Source organism: Catharus ustulatus, chromosome 5, assembly GCF_009819885.2.
Source record: "Catharus ustulatus isolate bCatUst1 chromosome 5, bCatUst1.pri.v2, whole genome shotgun sequence".
Classification (NCBI taxonomy): Eukaryota; Metazoa; Chordata; class Aves; order Passeriformes; family Turdidae; genus Catharus; species Catharus ustulatus.
This window is the reverse complement of record NC_046225.1, coordinates 56,247,110-56,271,005: the sequence shown is the minus strand read 5'-3', so window position 1 is coordinate 56,271,005 and position 23,896 is coordinate 56,247,110.

Here is a 23,896-nt window from a genome sequence, read left to right as displayed (position 1 = left end):
AAGTGGCCTCAGGAGATCATCTAATCCAATGCCCCAGTAAAGCAGGTATACCTAGAGCAGATTGTATGGAATCACATCCAGGTTTGTATTGAATATCTCCAGAGAAGAAGACTCCACAACCCGTAGGGGTAGCCTGTTCCAGTGCTCTGTCACCCTCAATATGAAGACATTTTTCCTCATACTCATATGGAACTTCCTGTGTTTTCTGTTTGTCCTGCCACTGGGTAGGAGTGCCATGAAAAAAGTCTGTCCCCACTTGACACCTGTCCTTAAAGTATTTCTGAGTATTGATAATATCCACTCTCCATTGTCTCTTTTTCAGGCTAAACAAACCCAACTCTCTCAGTCTTTTTTTCTGAGAGATGCTACAGTCCCACTAATCACCTTTTCTAGTAGTTCCTTGTACTTCTTGGAATGGGGAGTTCAGAGCTGGACACAGTACTTGAGATGTGGTCTCATTAGGGCAGAGTAGACGGGGAGGAAAATCTTCCCCAACCTGCTGCACACAGTCACTACTACAACTCTATATTGGCTACATAATAATTATATGCAATATAATAAAAACCACACTACATACTAGAATAAGAAATAGCTTGAACCTGTAAAATACTCAAGTAGTCTATATATATACTATCTGGATAATTAGACTCATTACTCATGGAAAAGTAAATGTAGCAATAAAATATCGCTATATTCTGAAATTAAAGAACTGACTATTTTATTATAATAAAGAGCTGGCAATAGACATGTTAATAGCATAAAGAGAAAATACTACAGTGCTTAACCTGTGGTGGAACCGTGCTTGAATAATGGCAAATTTATCCACTATTTATCCATTTATCTATTCAAATTTTTGTCCTATTTTAGAGAGGAACTTGTTATTTCCAATTTAGCTACTCCATTTTTCACCTAGATTTTATTCTTTAGTGCTGTCTGAACATTACAATTATGCTATAACTAAAGAAAACTGGAAGATGAAAAGAAAGAGACATTTGTCAAAATTTAGAAATTAATGTTTTGCATTAAAATTTATTTAGGGAGAATGAAAGGGGAGGAAAATCTTTTTTAAAAAGGAGTTAAACATTGGAAACTCACTTGCTAACTTTTCTCCTGAGAACTTCTACTTGCAAATAAATATTTGCCTGTGACATGTATATCTACTATAGTACTGCCAAGCGGATACTCCGTGAAATTTTTTCAACTTCAGTTAAATCAATATGTAGCTAATCTGTATTATGATTCATTTTTAAGTGTGGATTTTACAAAAAATGAATGTAGATAAAATATTGTTGACACTGTGTCACAGATTTTTTAAAAGAGATATGTAGTACATTGCATTTGTCTGACAGTCACAGGGTCTTGAGTAATCATCCACTGAAGTCAATCATTGAAGTCTCTGACTTCAATAGGACTGGAGCACACAGACTCTTTGCTTTGAGAATTTTATACAGTAAGTCTTGTAGGTTGTTGTCACAGCAGATAGGATAACATCCATGAACAGTAATTTCAGTGTATCTGGAAATTTCTGCATTGGATGTGTCTTTGTATCAGGGCAGAGTCTTGGTCCAAGCCAATACATGTCCTGAGAGAGAACACATAATTCTTAAATTATCTCAAATATAAAATAGAAGTAAACTGAGAAATATGTAAGACAGACAAATTCAAAGCTACAAACAAAAGGACCCAGTAACTACACATTTGCAGTAGTTTCTTAAAATAAGGCAGATCTAATGACAGCCATGAAACAAAAACAAACATTTAAATAGAATTTTTCTTTTAAGCTTTGCTATGGATTTTTTCTTTCTTTTATTAGAAATCAAATTTTTCCCATGTTTTTTATTATGCATGTTATATTTCACAAAATTACTATATATATAATTTATTTGCCTAGAGAGATGAGAAAAAGGAAACAAATATTTCAATGAAGCATTAAAATTTGCTGTAAAGAGCTTAAGTTTGTTGTTAAGGTCTCAATTTACCTTTCATTATACTAGTAGGTATTCCATTAATCTTTTAGTTTCATATTCTTTTATAAACAGTTTTGCTCTTATACAAAAGTTTTATCATTGTTAAATGTAGGTAGCTAGGAGGTATTTAGACTGACAAGAGTATCATACTTCTTTGATTCTTTTTTAATTAACCTTGAAAGATTATATTTATTCATCAGACTTTGTATATTTTCCTCACATTTTAAATTTATATGTATTTGACATTTTGTGATCAAATTCACTGTCGTAAGGATCATCCAAACTATTTCATAAATTCTGGAGGTACAACCTTAGATATCAGACAAGATCCATAGTTTGGAATGGAAAGAAATGTTGAAGAAATGTTGCATCACCTGTCTCTTACCTCATTATTTTCCTCTATTATCACATTGTTGCAATCTGGTTTACTGCATCAAGCATGTCAGATAAGAAATTAAAACTTGCAAATTTTAAGCTGAAATATTAAAAAACATCTACTGATATAGAGTAAAAACCCAAATATTTTGACTGTTCATTTCCAGCAAATAATTAGACAGGTGAATGTCAAGGGTAGTGCATCCCAGTAGTGCAGTCACTTAAGGACTGTGGAAACCTTCTGTAACATGCAACACTGTTTTGAATAAGCAATCGAAAATAACAAATTTAACATAAAAATCATCATTTATTTATGAAGTTTCATTGGTGAGAGCCACATTTATTAGACAGAAAGAAGAGGTCCTAGTTTTTGGCTGCTTACTGCTTTAATATTAGTGACATTGATGGTTATTTTCATAATTGTATCATTTCAAAGTTTGCAAACATAAATAAAATACTGAAGATATACTTTCTTATTCACAGTTTAAAATATTAATCAATTATCAGTTGACTTAAAAAAGAAAATTCCAGGCTTTTCTGTATTTTGTAGGCATTCTGTTTCAGTCAACAATTCCTTAACCAGGTGTGTGATGCTTCTCTTTTTATCGTGTTGACTTCCTTCAAAGTTATGGTTAACCCTGCTATTTTTAAGGAATACTGATGAGTGTTAAAGACAATTTGTACTGAATGAACATTTCTACACTATTGCTCTATATTACCCAAGAAAAATTAATTTTTGAATGTAGGCTCATATAATAGTGGTTTAAGAACTTTTTTATATAATTTGGCAAATATGCATAATGTTTACTTTTACACTACTTTAGAGATAATATGCTATTAACATTACTCAAGAAAATCCAAAGTTTTCTTCAAAAGAAAACTAGCAGCCTTTTTTTAATGGCTTTATTAAAAATAAATGAGCAAAGAAAATAAATTCTTGCATAGTAAATGTAAAAATATTCCAAAATATCATTAAAAATGTACGAAAGTATAGTACTGAAAATATTGACTTCGCACACCCATGGCCTGTGGTGAGGTGTTTGTTCTACTTTAATAGAAATGAGTAAAAGAAGCTCAATCAACTTCTAATTCTAGACCATGGCACTGCCCCAGATGGGGAGATGAGACACAGGAGGCAGATTTCCCTATTGTAACAGAAGAGCGCTAGTGTAGTCTTTCTTTCTTTTTTTTTTTTTCAGGAAATGAGCCAAAACAACTTTTCTGTTTCTATGGAACAACTCAGCAACTAAATCCTAGAGTGCTTTGTGCCTGGAGCTATAATCTCATGGGTCATATTTGGAGCTACAGGTAGGTGGTTACCTTTGGGAAACAAATGCTTTCTTTCTCCCTTCACTTTTTAGTTAGCGCAAAATGAGAAAAAGAGATACTGCCTACTTAACCATTCATAAAGGAATTTGAAAATACTTTGTCTGTGGCATCAAAATGCTTTCCTCTATCGTATGAAATCTCAGTATTTTATCTTGGACATGAGGTACACAGTAATGTGAATTCCTTTGGGGAGAAAGGGGAACTTGGAGCAGGATATGCTGAGCCATTCCTTGTTTTGATTTTGTCCCAAGCTACAAGGGGAAAGATAACAGCAGTCGGGCTCTCACTTTTGAGAAATGAGAACATAACTACATCACTTCTTGACTGGAAATTGCCAAGCATGAGCACATAAAAGTATTTTTGTCCCTATGGATAAATCACACAGTACTTTACAAATAACTTGAATCTTGCAATGTGACCATTTTACACATGAATTATCTTTCAAATTTGAACACAGGATAAGCCTTTTGAATATTGCTTTGAAATGTCTCTATACTTCATGCAGCACTATGTGAGCTATATTAGACATGCTTTAATGATATGTCTTAGTTAAAAGGTTGCAGCTTTCCTTAAAAAGTGTTACACATTCAATTATTCCAATACATGAGGCATCTGATTCAAGAATGAGATTTGTATTCATATACGCTAAACTAGGAAGGTTTACTGGCAATACATAGCAAGGTGTTGGCAGCTGGAGCTGAGAGACAGCTTAGGGAGGAGAGGCTGGAGCTACCCCATCCAGACACAGCCAGCTCCAGCACATTCCGGTGGCAGGGCATGGCTGAACCCCTCAAGCTGACGGCACCTCAGGGGAAACATATCTGAGACAGGGCAGAAAATGCCAGACAGGCAGAAGCAGACAGAACAGAAAGGGTGAGATGCAGCAGAGGGAACACCACAGTCAGAGAAGAAGGAAGTGCTCCATGTGCCCAAGCAGGTAATCCCCTGCAGCCTGAGTTCAAGTGTGGTCTATTACATAACTCTTAGTCCACCTTGAAGTTCACACACCCACACGCAGAATAGTGAACTAAATTGCAGAGAAAATAGGGGCTAAATCACATAGAAAATACAAAGACAGTTTAATAGCTATTACACAGTTTGTAAGTTTAGTATTACCGTCACTGTGCTTGGCCAAAAAAAAATAGTGTCAGCATCCTGCTTTAGCGTTATATTATTTTATTCCTCTCTTTATTGCTCCTCCCTGATCTGAATTTGTCCCTCCATTTTCCCTCTTATGGTTCTTTGTCTAAGCACCCCAGAGTTGTTTTGTACATTTCCACATTCCTTTTAAAACATCCCCTACCAAGTTTTGGACAATCTACCAGGCCTCTGATATATCCCAAAAAAAGTTTATTCATTCCCATGAGTGTCATGATAATGTAGCTTCCCCCTCCCTCTCAGTTACAAAGTTATTTTTGAGTTTCTTCATGGTGCACTTGAGCGCCTGTGTCAGTGGCTCAGCCATTGGTGGCATGGGAGCTCTTATCTTTGTTATGCTCGCTGTTATCTCCTGATTCATTATGAGTATTTACTTATTACTTTTACTATCTCCTGTTTCTGTTTGCTAGTGAGTAAATTACTCACCCAATACTCTCACTCAAACCAGATATCCCCACAACCTAGGGATTCACATACCCTTTGAGTTTCCTACTTCTTTACATAGTTGACACATTGACTTTAATCTTATCAATATAAACCAGCTAGGACAAATAAAATGTTAGCATATAAAACATAAAGTGAATTAAAAGTAATGCAATAATGAACTAAGAAACTGGTTAATTCAAACTATATGGAGGCTGTTGTCTAGCATCCTGGAGTATTTTTCCCACTTATTTATTTTGGATTTGATGTAGTTTAATCAGATTCAACATAGGCTTTTCTCTTCAGTACAGAAAAAAATACATGAGTTTTAGTCAGTTTACCATGCTATGATATTGATAGGAAAAGTAAGACTAATTATAAGCTTAACCAACATGTCAATATAGAATAAAAATAATATCACAATATTTTATCCATTTAAACAATAGAATGAGGAAGTAATAGACAAAAGTATCTCCCAGAACAAGGAATTTCTTAACAGCTGTAGGTTTTTTCTCATGTGGTGTATGCTAATATTAATGAAATTTAATACTTTGCATCTTTTAATACTTTGCATGATATGAACAGAGACATATATTTCATGACCTGCATGTTTGTTTTCTCTAATACAATATAAACCATGGTAGAGGTATAGACATAAAGTGACATTAATTAAACTTTTAAATAGTTTATTTGTTTGTTTATCTATTTCTTGAATAAAAATCTCACTATATCTCATTATGTAGTTCACACACTAATTAAACCTGCTTCCAGAATGTGTGTTATGAAGACATCAAAAGTTGAATGTTGTTTTGTCTATGTAGGTCCAAATAAATCTCCCTTCTACTTAGCTGGATAATAGTGTTAATTCTGTGGGGAGAAAGTCTTACCTGACATGTGAAGTGCTCAGAATGTCTTGAATTTCTAATTAGCACATTTAACACAGTTTTGTCCTTGGTATTCAGTGATTGCAGCTAGCAAATTTACCAGAGCTAGTTTTCTTCTGAGATTTAAAAAAGAAATAAAATATGCAAATACTGAGAAAGGATATTAGTAGTAGATGTTTTATTACGACAGGGAGGAGAGCTGGGAGCAGACACTATGCTTTGGTTTTGTGTTCCCCAAAAAAAACATATTACAACTACTCAGGTAGAGGAAACTTCATGATGTAAACCAAACTCTGTCTCAGATAATGTACACAGTTGTTCATCTTCCCTAGCTGTTCCTGTGTCAGCAGACCCAAACTCTTGCCAGTCCAACAAATACAGTCTCCCATGTTTCGAGTTTTCAAGCATCAAGTTTGCAATGCAGTTTGAATCTCTGTATCTGACTTGATTTATGTGCAATTCATTTCTATGAACTTACAGCTGACTGCATGTGCTCAGTGCCCAGCTCCACCAAGACTCAAGCATGTGTTAAAGCTGTGCTACATCTTCCACACTCTTTCCAAACTCAAGAGAGGGAAAATGATGAAGGTGTGGAGATCAGTTGAAGAACAGAAATGAACATATGCTGAGACAAGGTTAAATGCATTGTTTCCAATCTACCTATAAAATCAGAACTTTGAGATAAATTAGGAAATGGAAGAAATTCCACCAGGATACACCTCTAAATAGACAACTCAAACATATGGGCTTCCTAGCTTCTGGGTATTTAAACTTACCGCAGTGTGCCAACATACACAGTATTCAGCTACCAATAATTAGGAAACAGACCATTAATTGTTCTAAACTGTCATATCTCTTGGGATCCAGGGTGATATGTGAAATCATAACATAACCATAGATGTAGAAAAAAGTTATGAAAATGATAAAATTATTTTAAAAGGATAATTTAGGAAGACTGATTAACAAGATGTATTTGCACCATGTGGGGAAGTAAAGATAAAATTTGGAAGAAATGTTCTGGTTAGAAAAAAGTAAGAATTGCTTTCCAGATAAGTATCAATGAAAGAAGGGTGAGTCAGTGCCAAAACATAATTTTCCTTTTGTGTTCATGCCCAAAGTCTCTTTCCAGGGTGCATTCACTAAGTGAAATGAATGTAGATACAAAATGCTGGCATCATTCCTGAATTTTAACCCCAAACAGACAAGCAACTATAAATTAATAATGAACCAGTAAAATAATTGTATTAGGGCATTATCTCTTGTGTCTTTCCCATTAGCAGATTTTGCATGGCTAAAATCCCTTGTGGAAATAAAACAACTCTGCTGAGCATCCAAGAATTAAGCTGGTCAGAAACTTTCTGTGGATTTACAACTTTTTACTTGATATTATTTGAATCATAAACCTTTCTCAAAACATTTTAGACTTGATTAATTTTAAGCAACCCCACAGTAGAATTCCAGATGAAACCTGGGCAAACCTGGGTAAGGATGTTCTTAGGAAGTACAAAGTATTTTATAGTCATCAATTTTTTTTTTTTCACAGAACAAATTATTCTGTGCTTTGCTTCTACTTCTGACATTCATAAGCAGAGTTAGGTTTAGTATTCCTCAGAAAAGGTTTAGTTTTTCCTAAATATAGAAAAGCATGTCTTTTTAGAACTAAAGCAGGGTGGATACACTGCACAGAGTCTGCTCTGATGTACAAATCCCTTTGTGATCCATCACATTGACCATGCAGCATGTGGGAATTAACAGACCAACCCTGCCAAAAACCTGGAGATGTCACTTCCAATCACCAGCAGGATAATACTTTTTTTTCACCTATGACCAGGTTAGATAAGATAGCTGCGTATTGTGAACACTGTCTTGCTTATCTATTCCTTTATTCTTTTACAGAAAAAAAATCTGCTGGTATCTGCTGGTATCTGCTGGAAGAAGTAATGCAATGGTAACAACACATAAAAGGATCTTAAGAATTTTTTTTTGCTACAATTAACAAAATATTGGAAATATGATGTGAAAAAAGTGGGAACAATCTAAATTGCTGAAGAAAAGACAGCAACCTTGATTTAGGCACTAACATGAATGAAACACACAAGATCATTGACAGGAGTCTGCCACCTGTCAGAACCAATGCAGTTTGGAATATGGGGAGGAAGTAATATGAGGTTCATCTAATAGGGTAACCAGCCGTGAAAAATCCCTTTCACTTTCTGTGAAAACTAGACTGTACAATAGTTTCCCATGAAAACTTATGAAAGCAAGTCCATTATTTTGGCATGAGTATCCAAACAAAAAGTCATAAAAGGTAGATACCATGTTTTACTAGGTAGCTTTGTACTCTCACGAAAAACACAAGGTCAAATTTGTTAAAAGTTTTCTTTTTTCTATAAGGTAGTGAAATTAAAGTTTTTCCTTGGTGGAAAAGGATAAATAGGGAAAACGAAGTAAACAAACCCAGCACTAAGTGGGTCCAGTTTTAGGGTATCATTTTTATTCCACTCAAAACCAAATTTCACTCTCAAAATAGTGACTGATACTCAGAAGGGGTAAGAACATATTACTACTACTTTTACTTTACACTTGTAGTGTTAATATTGTCTCTTAAATTCTTTGGAGCCTATAAAGTTATTTCTTCAGGTATAAAGGCTGTATAGCAGATAGAACAAGCAATGAAATGAGAACTAAAAGAAATTGTGTTAAAACTATTCAGTGTCTCTTAGAAAAAAAAGAATTATGGTGTGAAAAAAGCCCAGAGAATATAGGTTCCTCAATGAATGCTACAAGAATAATAAAGAAAAAAATTAAATTTTGTGAAATACTGTATACCAGTTTTGAGGTTTGAAAAAAATCTGCTTCCAAGTACTTAATACTTCAAAGATGGGAGTGTAGTGGCAGTTATGCTTTTAGCACAGGCTATATATTGTCAATAATGTGACAAAAGAATTATGCTTAGTACTTATACTATAAAGTATACATATAATTTATTTGATTAGCTCATTTTGCCAATCGCATTTGATAATTAAAAATTTTAAAAAGTATTTCATTTCTGAAACAATGGAGACTAAAGTTTTTACTTTATAAAAACCTATAAACACATGAGAAATATATGTATTTCTTTGGTAATATTCTGTCTTTTAGTAAATAAACGGGATTTTGACAATGACTTAAAAGGACTTAAAATTACACCTATTTTCTCCATTATACAGTTTAAAACAAAAAATGAGTTTAAAACAAACAAGTTAATAAACCAAATCACATATAGGGCAGCAACTGTTCAAAATAAAAATATCTCAGCAGAGAAATATTTTATATACTTTTTTGTCTTCAAATATTTAGTTTTGTGACCTAGATCGACAGTTGTAATGCATTAGTTTATATCTGAAAAAGAACTTTGTCAGGGTGTCACCTCATAATTTGTATATAGTATATTATACTGGTAGATGATAAATTATATTCATGACAATTGCAGCAATTGGTGTGGATAAATCCTATTGATTTTCATAGGAGGCATACTTATTTGCATTCCATTTGAAACTCTTTTATCAGTAAAAGGCAATAAACATTTAATTTACGGCTTGAAAATATATTGATTTAAATAAATAATAAAATTTTAAATAAATAACTGCAGGGGAAAATATGTTTTGTTTTTTTTTTTAAATGTGTCCTTTGTTTAATTTTCTTGTTATGCATGAGTTCCTTGGGACTTAACTTATCTTAGTTTAAAAATGGTCATCATTGAATAAAAGTAACAGGTATTCTGTCATCAACCATGTTTCAGAAATTACATTGTGAAACATTGATTTGTGTATGAAAGATGCAGAACTTACAAGGTAAGTATATTCAGGAGACACTGATCATGAGTAAATGACAGTGAAATCTAGTTTGTAACACACCTGTCTAATCTATCATATATAATTGTGGAACAGCAATATAATTTCAATTTACTGAATAAATGAAAACCTGTATATTTAAAGTAATTAGAGTAAATTGGAATCAGGCATTATATACTTCTCCTGGTAAAAATATCAGGGAGGACTGAACTAGTTCTGACAGGTCTTTCACAATAATTTTGCATGAACAACTGAGTCCTAAAGTATGTTGTGATTACCCTAGAAGTGAGTATCACTCTGGAAATGATAACCCAGGAGAAAATGTGCCATATAAATTGTAGAATAATTCTGTATATTACAGAACATAAACATATTAGCATTGCAAACATTACCATTTCAATGTTATTCAGCAGAATATCTATTTATCTATTTTTTTAATCTATTAATTATTCTGGGTTTTTAATCTATTAATTATTCTGTTTTTCTAGTTTTTATTTTCATATATATTTTTCCTTTGTAACCTTCTTCCGGAATTCTTGGAAACATCTAAGAAACTACAGTAATTTCACGAATACAAGCCGCACCAATTTGACCAAAATTTTGGTGGAAACCCGGAAGTGCGGCTAATATTCCGGGGCGGCTAATCTATTAACAAAATTCTAAAAGCTACCAACACGGAAGTGAGAGCCCGCGGCAGCCCCAAGCCAAGCTGGAGCCCGGCCGGCCCCGGCAGAGGTGGGAAAGCCTGGCAGAGGCGGGGCCTGCAGTGTGGGGGGCGGGCGGCAGAGCCTGAGCCAGCAGGGCGGGGCAGGGAGGGCGGCAGAGCCTGAGCCAGCAGGGCGGGGGAGCCCGGGAGAACTGGGGCTAGCAGTGCAGGGGAGCATGGCAGAAGCAGGAAGGCCGGCGGGTGGGGCTGCCTGGCAGCGGGGGAAGCCCAGCAGAATTGGGGCCAGCAGCGTGGGGGAGCCTGGCGGTGCGGGGGCCTGCAGTGCCGACCAGGGCGAGGAAACGCGGCGGCGGTGCAGACGGGAGGGGGCGGCCGGCGAGCCCGGCGGCGGGGCTAGGGAAGGCGGCGCGCCGCGGCCGGCGAGCCCGGCGGTGGGGCTAGGGAACGCGCCGCGGCCGGCGAACCCGGCGGCGGGGCTAGGGAACGCGGCGCGCCGCGGCCGGCGAGCCCGGCGGAGGTGCTAGGGAAGGCGGCGCGCCGCGGCCGGCGAGCCCGGCAGAGGTGCTAGGGAAGGCGGCGCGCCGCGGCCGGCGAGCCCGGCGGCGGGGCTAGGGAACGCGCCGCGGCCAGCGAACCCGGCGGCGGGGCTAGGGAACGCGGCGTGCCGTGGCCGGCGAGCCCGCCGGCGGGGCTAGGGAAGGCGGCGCGCCGCGGCCGGCGAGCCCGGCGGCGGTGCTAGGGAAGGCGGCGCGCCGCGGCCGGCGAGCCCGGCGGCGGGGCTAGGGAACGCGCCGCGGCCGGCGAGCCCGGCGGCGGGGCTAGGGAAGGCGGCGCGCCGCGGCCGGCGAGCCCGGCGGCGGGGCTAGGGAACGCGCCGCGGCCGGCGAACCCGGCGGCGGGGCTAGGGAAGGCGGCGCGCCGCGGCCGGCGAGCCCGGCGGCGGGGCTAGGGAACGCGCCGCGGCCGGCGAGCCCGGCGGCGGTGCTAGGGAAGGCGGCGCGCCGCGGCCGGCGAGCCCGGCAGAGGTGCTAGGGAAGGCGGCGCGCCGCGGCCGGCGAGCCCGGCGGCGGGGCTAGGGAACGCGCCGCGGCCGGCGAACCCGGCGGCGGGGCTAGGGAACGCGGCGCGCCGTGGCCGGCGAGCCCGCCGGCGGGGCTAGGGAAGGCGGCGCGCCGCGGCCGGCGAGCCCGGCGGCGGTGCTAGGGAAGGCGGCGCGCCGCGGCCGGCGAGCCCGGCGGCGGGGCTAGGGAACGCGCCGCGGCCGGCGAGCCCGGCGGCGGGGCTAGGGAAGGCGGCGCGCCGCGGCCGGCGAGCCCGGCGGCGGGGCTAGGGAACGCGCCGCGGCCGGCGAACCCGGCGGCGGGGCTAGGGAACGCGGCGCGCCGCGGCCGGCGAGCCCGCCGGCGGGGCTAGGGAAGGCGGCGCGCCACGGCCGGCGAGCCCGGCGGAGGTGCTAGGGAAGGCGGCGCGCCGCGGCCGGCGAGCCCGGCAGAGGTGCTAGGGAAGGCGGCGCGCCGCGGCCGGCGAGCCCGGCGGCGGGGCTAGGGAACGCGCCGCGGCCGGCGAGCCCGGCGGCGGGGCTAGGGAAGGCGGCGCGCCGCGGCCGGCGAGCCCGGCGGCGGGGCTAGGGAACGCGCCGCGGCCGGCGAACCCGGCGGCGGGGCTAGGGAACGCGGCGCGCCGCGGCCGGCGAGCCCGCCGGCGGGGCTAGGGAAGGCGGCGCGCCACGGCCGGCGAGCCCGGCGGAGGTGCTAGGGAAGGCGGCGCGCCGCGGCCGGCGAGCCCGGCAGAGGTGCTAGGGAAGGCGGCGCGCCGCGGCCGGCGAGCCCGGCGGCGGGGCTAGGGAACGCGCCGCGGCCGGCGAACCCGGCGGCGGGGCTAGGGAACGCGGCGCGCCGTGGCCGGCGAGCCCGCCGGCGGGGCTAGGGAAGGCGGCGCGCCGCGGCCGGCGAGCCCGGCGGCGGTGCTAGGGAAGGCGGCGCGCCGCGGCCGGCGAGCCCGGCGGCGGGGCTAGGGAACGCGCCGCGGCCGGCGAATCCGGCGGCGGGGCTAGGGAACGCGGCAGCGGGGCGGTGCTGACGGGAGAGGGGGGCCAGCGAGCCCGGCGGCGGCGGCAGTACCACCCGGCCAGCCCCGCCGAGCCGTGGCGCTGAGCTGGGCCACCCGGCCCCGTCGGCAACCATGAGCGGGCCGAGCCTGCCTGGCCCCGCCCCGAGCCAGTAAAGCCCGCTATGCCGCGATCCTGTTACTAATTGGCCAATTTGTGAAAGCTGCGCACGGATTCTTGCTACGAACGAAAGTGCGGCTAATATTCGGGGTGCGGCTTATCTATTGACAAAGACAGCAACATTGTCGAGGCACCGGGGGTGCGGCTTATAATCCGTGCGGCTTGTATTCGTGAAACTACTGTAATGCAAAATCATTCCAGTCTGTTTTAGGTAACAAAATATTGATGAGCTAGCTGTGAGATAAAATATACTATGGTAGAAATTCCAGTGCTGAGACACCCTGTCCTGCTTACTACACTGATATCACCTTGTTTATTATTTATTTTTAGTTTAATGGTTTATGTTTTGAGTGGTATGCAATAAAGAAGGAACCTCAAAAATTTATGAAGAATACAAATTAATGTAAACTATATAACCAGATATTTGAAATTTTACTACAAGATGCGAAAGTAGAATTTTTTTGGCTTGTTCATCAAGTATGCATCAGTAATAGCTCAGAACCAGAAAAAAATGGAGACTTCACTGACAATGACACAGAATTATCAAAATTTTCATTTAGATACTTTCTGGTTTTTATCTCTGTTATAAAAGACTATAACTCTGTGGGTTCCCTTTTCTGGAACTTTCACTTCACACTGCACTGCTGACAATTAGGAAATTGATAACAAGTGATCTAATACAGCAGCTTGTTTTAGCCCAGCTGAACAATAAAATTTCTTTTACATGTCCCAAAATTTATAACCTCAATCTTCCCTCATAAGCGAGCCAACAAGAAAATCCATCTAAATATGAAACATATCTACCCAGATGTTATCTAATTGAAATTATGTTAAAAACATGAACTCATTATTTTATGTTCACCATGTCCTGAGAATGCTAAAATATAGAAGTGCTTAAAATAGGATGTTTATTACACAATTCTGATGATCTTGTTTATGCAATAAACCATTTTTCTTTGTGCACAAGGTAGCTGTCATTCCATAAATTAAAAAGTTGCTTCCTAGTCTTATAAGATGTCACATTTTTTAATTTGACATGAACAGAAAAAATCTGTTTGATATTCAAGCAAAATATTCTGAACAGGTGTGATGGTTTGACATTATCTGGATGCTGTTGCTTGCCTAATTTGCTTTATCACTACCCTCCTTACCTGGACAAGGAAATATAACAGGGGAATGGGTTAAGGACCGGGGAAATAACTCACTGATTATTGATGTGGGCAAAACACACTCAACTTGGGGAAATATTTTGAATTTATTACCAATCAAATCAGAGTAGAATAATGAGAAATAAAATAAAATCTCAGAACACCTTCCATCCACTCCTCCCCTCTGAGTTTAACTTAATTCTTTTCCTCCTCTTCTCAACAGCACAGGGGGATGGGGAATGATGGTTTTGGTTAGCTCATCATATACTGCCACTCCTTTCTCCTCATGGGGAGGGCTCTGGGCTTCTCAAACTCTTCTGTTGCTCCAGTAAGGGTCTCCTCCAAGTGCTGCTCCAGTGTGAGTTGGCCCCAGAGGCTGCAGTTCTTGAATAATTGCTCTAGCATGGATGCTGCCCACAAGGTGCAGTCCTTCTAGAACAGACCAGTGTGGGTCCCCCATGAGGTCACAACACAACAAACCTGCTCCACCAAACCAGGAGTCCTGCAGGATTCCCACAAGGTCAGAGTTGCCTTTAGGCTTTTCTCTGCCTTGGCATGGGGTCCTCCAGGGGCTGCAGGCGAACCTCAGCTCCAGGGCTTGGGACACTTCCTGCCTCTCTTGTTTCACTGACCTCGGTGTCTTTGGAGAAGTTTCTCTCACATATTCTCACTCCTCTCTCCAGCTGCTGTTTTGCAGCCATTTTTCAGTCTTAAACCTGTCATTGTCCAGACACTACCAGCATTGCTGATGGGCTTGGTCTTGACCAGTGGTGGGTCCATCTTGGAGCTGGGTGGCATTGGCTCTGTTGGACATGAGGGAAGCTTCTGGCATCTTCTCATAGAAGCCACCCCTGTATCCCCACTACTAGATTCTTGCTATACAAACACAGTATCATGGGAAATCTCTTGCATTTGCCTGCCTGTCTGAACCATACTTTTTATAAACTGAGCTACATAATACAAGTGTCCCCTAAACAATTACAGAAATATTTGATTCAATCACATAGTATATTGTAAAACCTAGCAATCTATTTTACATCCTTCCAAAGTCATATACATATCTAAGAGCAATTTTGTTACATATTAAACATTAACTATTATAACAGAGAAAAAGTTTAAAACTGTGAATATGAATCTGAGTGGTTAATATATCGGAAATATCGAAGATTTGCAAATAGTTTTATAGCTATACCTGACCTATTTAGCAGCACTACAGTATTACGTCTTTAATACTCATTTGTAGTAGGACAGAGATATCTACAGCCTGTCCATTTACTCTACATAGTGTGTCAGGTAACTTTCTTGTTACACCTTCCTTGACAAAAAGGGTATTTGTTAGGTCATGTTATCATTTGCTTTACATTCATTTTCAGAAAATCCACACTGACATCCTAAACATCAGGACCCATCATTTCAACTTATGATGATGTTTGGAAGTGTGTGAGGAGCTTTAATGTTCTGCAGATTTCATTTAGCTCTGTAACAACCTAACAGATTAGTATGGGATCATTCATTAGTGTGACAATTAAAGACTAAAAGCATAAATAAGAGGATAAGTGAGCTGGAGTTGTTTAGCCTGGAGGAAAAGAGACTCATATACATATACGTATACGTATACGTATACGTATACGTATACGTATATGTTGTGTGTCTACACATATGCATATTGGTTACAGGCCTTCTGCTCCACTAATATGAACAGTACAAGTGCAGTTAGGCAAAGAATTTTTAATCTGTGTTACCCATTAAATCATATTGACTGCAATTACTGATAGTTCCAGCAACTTTCTGTTGTCACACAGTTTGTTCTAGCTAGCCTTGGGGAGAGACAATTGTAAAATGTTTTATAAACAAACAACAATATTTGACATAAGAAAGGTTTGGAAACTAATCATCAAATGACAGGTTTTCCATGCCAAAACTTTGGAATCAGCCAGGCTCTAGCATATTTCCCTCTGGGCTGCAAAGATCCATTTCTTCTGTCTCCCAGTTCCCATTTCCTAATTACTGAGAGTATTACAAACTTTCTGCCAGGCAACTCTGAACATTGTCTTAAACAACAACTAATATATGGTCCTTAGTAGAGCTTTATGAAGGGAGGAACAAGAAGGTCACAAAATGGAGAGAAAAAGGATTCAAAAAATATAGTTTGTATTGCTACCAGAGATAAATTTTTTCAAGTCGAAGTGGAGTAGGTGGCAGGTAAAACCTGAAGGATCTCAGTTTGAGAATGGGATTTGGGCATCAGTTACCTTTCCTCAAGAGGGGAAAAAAGAAAATTTTCTTGTTTTCATTATTAAAACTTAAATACCAGTTCAATATTCTGTATAATTGTGTTTCAAATTCTTTCATGAAATTGACTGAAGAAGCATGAAGAAGAGAAAAACCCATACTGAGAAAATATTAAGTAAAAGAAATAATTCCAGAATTAGGCTGTGTTTTTACCTGAAAACAGAAGTTTTAACAGTAGCATGTAAAGCTATTTATGTTTAAACCATATTGCAGAAATATGAACAGAATTACAATTGACAGGGCAGCATCATTTTAAAAAGGACTTGACAGATCTAGAATTTAAATGTGACCCTAGCATAGCTGGATTCCCATTTCTTAAAATTGCACATGCATACCATTTTTTTGGATAACTAAATTGCCAAATATGTGACATGAATTGGCAGAAAATACTTTTACCCTTCATTGACATGGAATTCTTGCAGATTTTTGCTACATGATATCCTTACTTGGTTATTTGGTTAAGCACATTTAGTTGAGTAGACAGAATGAATATAACTCAAATTATCAGGTGGTATAAAATTTTCAAGGTGCTCTACAAAAGAGTCACAGAATGTACCAACAGTAATTCCATACCTGCAGTAGTGCAGTCCCATTAAGGAACTTCTTTGTATAGTACATGTTTAAGGCAATACTACACTGTGGTGGGTAGATACTGCCAGGGGAACAGTCTTTAAAATTAGGCAATGTTTTTGGATGATACATTATTGTTTCCTTTCTATCCTACTATGTTGGAACAAAATCACTTTTGAAACTTCACATTTGAAAAGCAGGGAAAAAGAAGACAAGGAAAAAGACAAAATAACAGCTTCTGGAGTTTGCCATCATTTGCTTGCAAAATTACATATTAATGATGTCACAGATGCATATACACAGTCAAGCAGTGAAAGGAATTTATTGACCATTGCTACCTATCTATTTACAAAATGAATTCCAGTCATCACTTCCTTAATGTGGTACACAATGAGGCACAAAAGAGAAGTTATGCATCTCAAGAGCCACCACATTTAATGAAATCTCTATGAATGTTACGATATTCATTTTTTCCTTGGTTTCTTCACGTTGTTATTTTCTCACACATGCATAAAAATAATCCAGTCCAGTTCCTATAACATTCAAAATAGCACTTCTGAAATATTTAACTTGGATTTGCCCTGTGATAGGATTTAACACCTGGATCATATGTGATTTTTCTTACTGAATATTAGTAATCAATTCGAGTGAAATTATATTTTTCAGCAGTGCAGTTCTACAGGACCACCACAATACTTTACCTAATTCTAGTCCATCCGAATGATTCCACTTCTCCTGGTTAGTTAATTCTAGCTTCCACTCTTGCTACTCTTTTTCCCAAAATCCTGACTTTTTTTTTTTTTTTAAATTTCTAAAATCTTTAGAGTAAATTGCACCATCTTCCTGCATTGCAGTCATTCTTTCTTTTGTGTACCCATGCCACTCTAGCACTAATTCTTAACTCTGTTTACTATTTCTAATGTCTTAAGTTCGTTTTATCCCCTTTCATCCTATTCTATCAATGACCTTATCATTGTGGCTACTTTGACCTTAATGTGACAACTTCTTGGTTGTTCTAACTTTTTTGGTTCTTTTGTTTTGATGAGTGTGATTTTTTTATGAGTTTGAACAATTTCTTTTTTCCTTCTGTGATCTCTCCCTGTTACTGTTGCTTATCGCTTGTGCTACCATCTTTGTCTTATCACAGATTTTTCATATAATGTCCTTTCCCAGCTGAAAAAATGTTTGGATGCATGAGGGCAATAGTTGTTTATGAAATTCTTGGAATAGATCTTATTTCTGGAGGACACATTGCATCTTCTGTAGGTTCTTTTGTATCTTCTATCTGAAGTCTTCCATGTGAAGAAAATTTCAGATGGTCCATAGAGATGGAGAGGATGATTAATATATCAGTAGTGAGTCTAATTTAGGACTTTATAGGACTGTAAATGATATTTTATCTAAATTTAAAATGTGTTGATCTGGTTTCCAAAAGTCAAGTGTTAAATGTCACTTGATAAGGAACTAGAAAGTGTTTATGATGTTTTACAGAGTCCTTTTATTCCCACATTGTCTAGTTTCTGGCAAATAACTATATATTGATTGTAAATGAGACATACCTTTGTGGCAAGTAATACAGAAAAATAGGATGGCTACACTAGTTTAGCTCAAAGGTACATCTAATCCAAGTCTTTCCCCAATAATAGCCAAAAGCAGACACAGAGAAGAAAGCACAAGACTGTAAAAATACGTAGCAATATTTCCCCTGGATACTTTCTTAGCCTCACTGGATCACAGAGTCTGAGCTGGAAGTGCTGTATGCATATTTAAACACTTTCTCTTATCCATCACCATCTGAAGCTAAAAAACTTTTGAATCCACACATGATTCTTAACACAAGTTCTAATATTCAACATATTCTACAAAGGAATTACTGCTTTTTACTTGTTTTTGCGTGCATGTGAATAATAAAGAGGAATATACTGATATCAAAAGGAGTGATTTTTTTGTGTTACTTATAGAAATGAGTAAACTCTTGGTTTTGGGTAGGTTTGGATCCAATAACTGGCTTTAAAGATTTGCCATTATTGTTTCAATACAGTGGAACAATAGGTCCTAAACAGAATTGCAAATACAGAGAAAGGTTTTATGTAGCCTTTATGGATCAGTGACATATTTATTAAAAGTAAATATTGAAAAATTCAAAAGATCAGACAAATACCCTTCATGTATGCTATCAATGATAAACAATGTTAATGATTCATACAAGTCCTAGATATAGCACAGAAATACTTCAATACAAGTGGAATTTCCCTACTTCCATTCTATCATAGACATATTACTACATAATTAATCTTTATTTAACAAAATTAATAATTCATCTATCTACTTGCATTCTGGTCCTGTTTTCAACAACAAACACTTCAAAAAAAAGAAACATAGTCAACATGCACTACCTACTGTGTACATTGTTAAAGTCATATTTGTAGGTTTTGAGTTTAGGGAATGTCATGGTACTAAGACATATCCTAGAAAACAGAAGTATTAAAACTATTACCTTAACATCAACTTCTCAGAAGGTAAATGACAGGTTAAATTATTGTATTTAAACTTTGAACACATGAACAAGACTGTTAAATTTAAATGTAACTTTTAAATTTAGAAATAGCATACACACTCAGTATTGCTGTTGGTAATAAAAGTTTTTACTAACTTTGCAGAGCCTCAGGCTGGGCTTTGAGGTTTACCTTTTCTGGACACAATCTTGACTTGTTTGGAGTTTTGTTTTAATCAGTTAAGCTTAAAGAGCAATTATCTAATGACCAAATGGCTACTAATTAATTTTTGTTTACTTTGGCTTTACATGAGTGTTAAAACTTTGTTAATAAATTCTAGGTAGATAGGAACATCACTTAGTTATTCTGTGGAGAATGTGTGATCCATGGCCCTGTAATAATCACAAAACATCTAAGAGTACAGGACTGAGGTAACACAATATCATATTAGACTTAATAAGTATATCAACAGCTCCTCCGTTGATAATACAAACTTAGAAACTGAGCAAAACAGATTTTAGTGGCAACAGAAAGAAGCAAGTGTATCCAACATATGCCCTGGACACCATTTGTCAAAGTCATATCTAACACAGAGTTAGAGAAGAGTAAAGAGTATACAAAGGAAAAAGTCTGTTGGGGAACAGAAAAAAATGGTCCCAAGTAGACCCTAGTGCAAGAACAAAAACTGTCTCTTCGAGAATGTGTTTTTCCTGACAAAGAGGGAGAAGAAAACCCCTTGACTGACATCCCATCCCTTGGATCCTGAGAATTCCAACAGCTTATCATGACACCTCAGAAACCATGCTTAAAGAATTGGCTTGGGGTCTCTGAGAACACTGGGAATGGCCGTGAAAACATCCTTCCTCTGGTGTATTTGGCTGCTGCGGCTCATGGCCAGCTTAGAGATGGTGCAGTGGTGACTTTGAAAGAACAGTTTAACAAAGGAGTCAGTGGAAGATCCAAGAGAACCAGCAGGGAGACTCTGGCTGGTCTTTCTATCAGTGCTTTCTGCATTCTTTTGAAATTAGTCCTGGGCTCTTAACAGCATCACTGGGCCACTAATCTCATTTATCCAGACTGAGACCCTGAGCTATGGGCTGAAGACCTGGCCTCACCTCACCCTGCCTTGGCACCAACAACCTGGCACAGTTATGGGGCCGTATCTGATGCAGGTCATTGTCCCTGAACCTGTCAAAAGAGGAACTATTTTAGCTTTCATAGGTGTTTTGTTTTGTTTGTTTGCTTGCTTTTCTGAGGTTTTTTTTTTGTTTGTCTGTTTGGTTGGTTGGTTGGGTGGTTTTTTGGTTTTTTTTCTTAAGGTAGAACAGATTCTGTCTGTAGCTTTCCTAATGAGGTTTCTTTTGTATTTGGATAGTGAGTATATGTACCAAAGTGAACAAATTAACAGTTATAGTAATTTGTGTTTGTTCACATTATTAAAATTTGACTAATTTATTTTTTCCAGTTATAAAACATTTTCTCTTTCTGCTTAGATTTATCCTAGAGTTGCCAGATTCCTATTTCATTCAAGCCCCAGCTGTTCAGAGATTTTCAGGAGTAGCACTTGTTGACATGAGACTTTTTCTTATCAAGTGTCTGATACTGACAAAACATATTTACATTATTATACAATAATAATATCTCAGACTTTTAAGTAAACCTAGTTCCACATGACTAACCTAAAACACACTCTTCCACTGTCTTATTCCTGATTTTTTCATGTCTAAAGAAAAAAAATTTGAGTATTCATTTAAAAAGAAAGTAATATCCTAAATTACTGGGTGTTTTTTCCATTTAGCTACAAAAAAAAAAAAATAATTATATAGAGGCTATATATTAGCTTTGCCAATGCTTACTCCTTTCAACTTTATAAGTAGCATGTTTCACAATACTTCTGGAGAAACTCTCACACAACAATTATTTCCCATGGTTTCTAAATCTCAAAACAATGCTCATTTTGCCAGATTTCGGCCATTACAACACACATTTCTTGACTGAACTACTGTTACCTCGATTATACTCCTAAAGGTTTTAGTAAAACAAAGGTATATTTAACTATTCATAATACAATTATGAATAATGCAGTTAAAATAACCATGTCATTTGTTACTGCATGACATGCTTCCCCCTCATGGTCTCATTGTTAGCAGTCATACTGAAATATATACACAGACACAGATAATCCTTCGCAATAAATTTTCAAGTGACTTTAAGAAAAATGAATGGTAAGAAAGAAACTGAGTTGAAATGACAGTTTTCACATATAGCAATCTCTTTAAATCCATACTTTGACTTCACCAGTTCCACATTGGTTGTTGTTTTTCCTTAGCTGATATGAGGAGTTCTTAGTGCCCATACTTAGTCACTTGGCCTTCTTACTCAGGTAGATCCCATTTCTTCTTATCAATCCTCAATCCCCAAAATATGTATGAATCATAGTAACAAAAACAATTACATTTATTTTTCATTTCAGAAGAGCTTTAAAATTGCAGAACTTGTATCTAGAAATAAGGTATTAAATACTTAAAATTTAAAACTCATAATTATTTCTTAATCATCTCACTGTTTTTGTATTTTTGTTTATTTTATTAAAAATGCAAAGAGAAAATTTTTGTTGTTGTTGTTCAGAGGACATCCCTCTATAAATACAGTTTTCCTAGCTAAAAATATGTGGGGAAAGCACAACCAAGATATTCATTATGAGTACATCTCCCCCTGCTGCAAATCAAACTGCAAGATCATTTTTTCTGTAGATGCCAGTTAAACTTAATGAGCTGCATAAATTAATAAGGAAATGCAGTAGTGAAATTAACTAGCATCATACATTTAGAAAACAATACTATATTGTTTCAATTGCAAACCAAATTTGTTTTTCCTGTTCTTTGCTTTATTGCAAATAAATGTATTTACAAATAAATATTTTATAACAAAAGAATTTCCAGTCTACTTATTAAAAATGTTATTGCATAGTTTTGCACAAACCACTGCCTTATCATTCCAGTTCACTGCCAGATATGAGTAGAGAAAACAGCGACAGGAAAACACAAAAACAAAGAGGGATGGCAATAAAAAAAAATTACTGCAATTCCTGTTCCACCTTTCCTGAGTGGCAATGCATTTTCATAGGGCAATGCATTTTCATACAAAGCATTCCAAGAAGAAACTATATAGGGTAAGAGATATGCAGCAAACTCCCAGCATTGCACTTGTGCTACTTTGGCCTCCATTTATTTGTTAGCATGAAAAATGACATTTATTTCCTGATTACCAAAATGCATAAATAAACAAAGATAGGCTGTGAAGTCATATCTATTTAGTAAAATCATTGCCACTTGAGTTCGACTATTTTTAGTCATCAGATATTTTTATTAACGTCAGCCTTGATAGTCTCTTATTTTGTGCTATTTTCCTAACTCTAATTGCACCTCTGAATTATCTACCCAACTTTTAACGTCAACTGAAATTCATTTTGTATAATATTCAGTGTCTATGAGCTCTAAGAATTGTCATAAGAGCAGTGTCTAAAGATGCTATTTAATTTTATTTGCTAAAATCCATTTAGCAAAATGGTGTGGAGCAAGGAGAAATGGCAACACCTTTTCCAAGAACTTAGATGGGTGGACACCTGAGAGGAACATCAGTTCACTCTGAAACAGCGGCTGAGTTATTACTCTGCTGCTTGAAACCTTACGAGATGCATAGCCTTTCACAGGTTTAACAAATGTTTAGTATCTAACAGATGCTAACCTAAATTATCTGTTGCAAACTCAGTACTTGCGTTATCTGCATAAAATATCCATTGCTTTATTTTGATTATGAAGAGGAAAAACAAACAAGAAGAAATCAGAAAAGACTATTTAAAACAATATCTTTTCTCCCTTGTTCAGATGTAGTACCAATATTTCACAAGGACGTTCTTCCTCTGAACGAAAGTTGTTGCCACATGTTTTCTTGGTGAGTGTATGGCAATATCAGTGAAAGCACTAGAAACTAGAAACATTGCATTACATATTATGCAACAAATTAATACAAGCTATAGAAACATGAACTCTCCTGTACTGCTGGGTCTACTTTTAGTATAAATTATATATATAACACATAAACATACAATGTATAGATACATATTTAAATATTTATCCATTAAAGTCATTATGAATTTTCTCTAAACATATTCTCATACTTAGCATTGTAATTTGGGTGGGACTACTTCATTACACGGAATGAAAAAATGTAAAGGCCTTGAGCATTTATGGGCTATATGCTAGAAAAGAGATATAAAACTACACAGAACTTTACTCTTGATGCTGAATATTGTGTAATGAAATGTTTGTATTTAGCATGAAACATTGGCTGGATTATATAGACTGCAGCAGAGATCTTCAGTCACATAAAAGAAAAATGGTCTTGTCTTGGATTCATATGGTATAATTTGGGAAAAAATTCCGCAAACCATTTAAAATTTAGCCTCCTTTGGCTTGGAAAAAGGAAACAAAAAGAGTTCAGCTGAAGTTTTCTTGAATGTATAAAG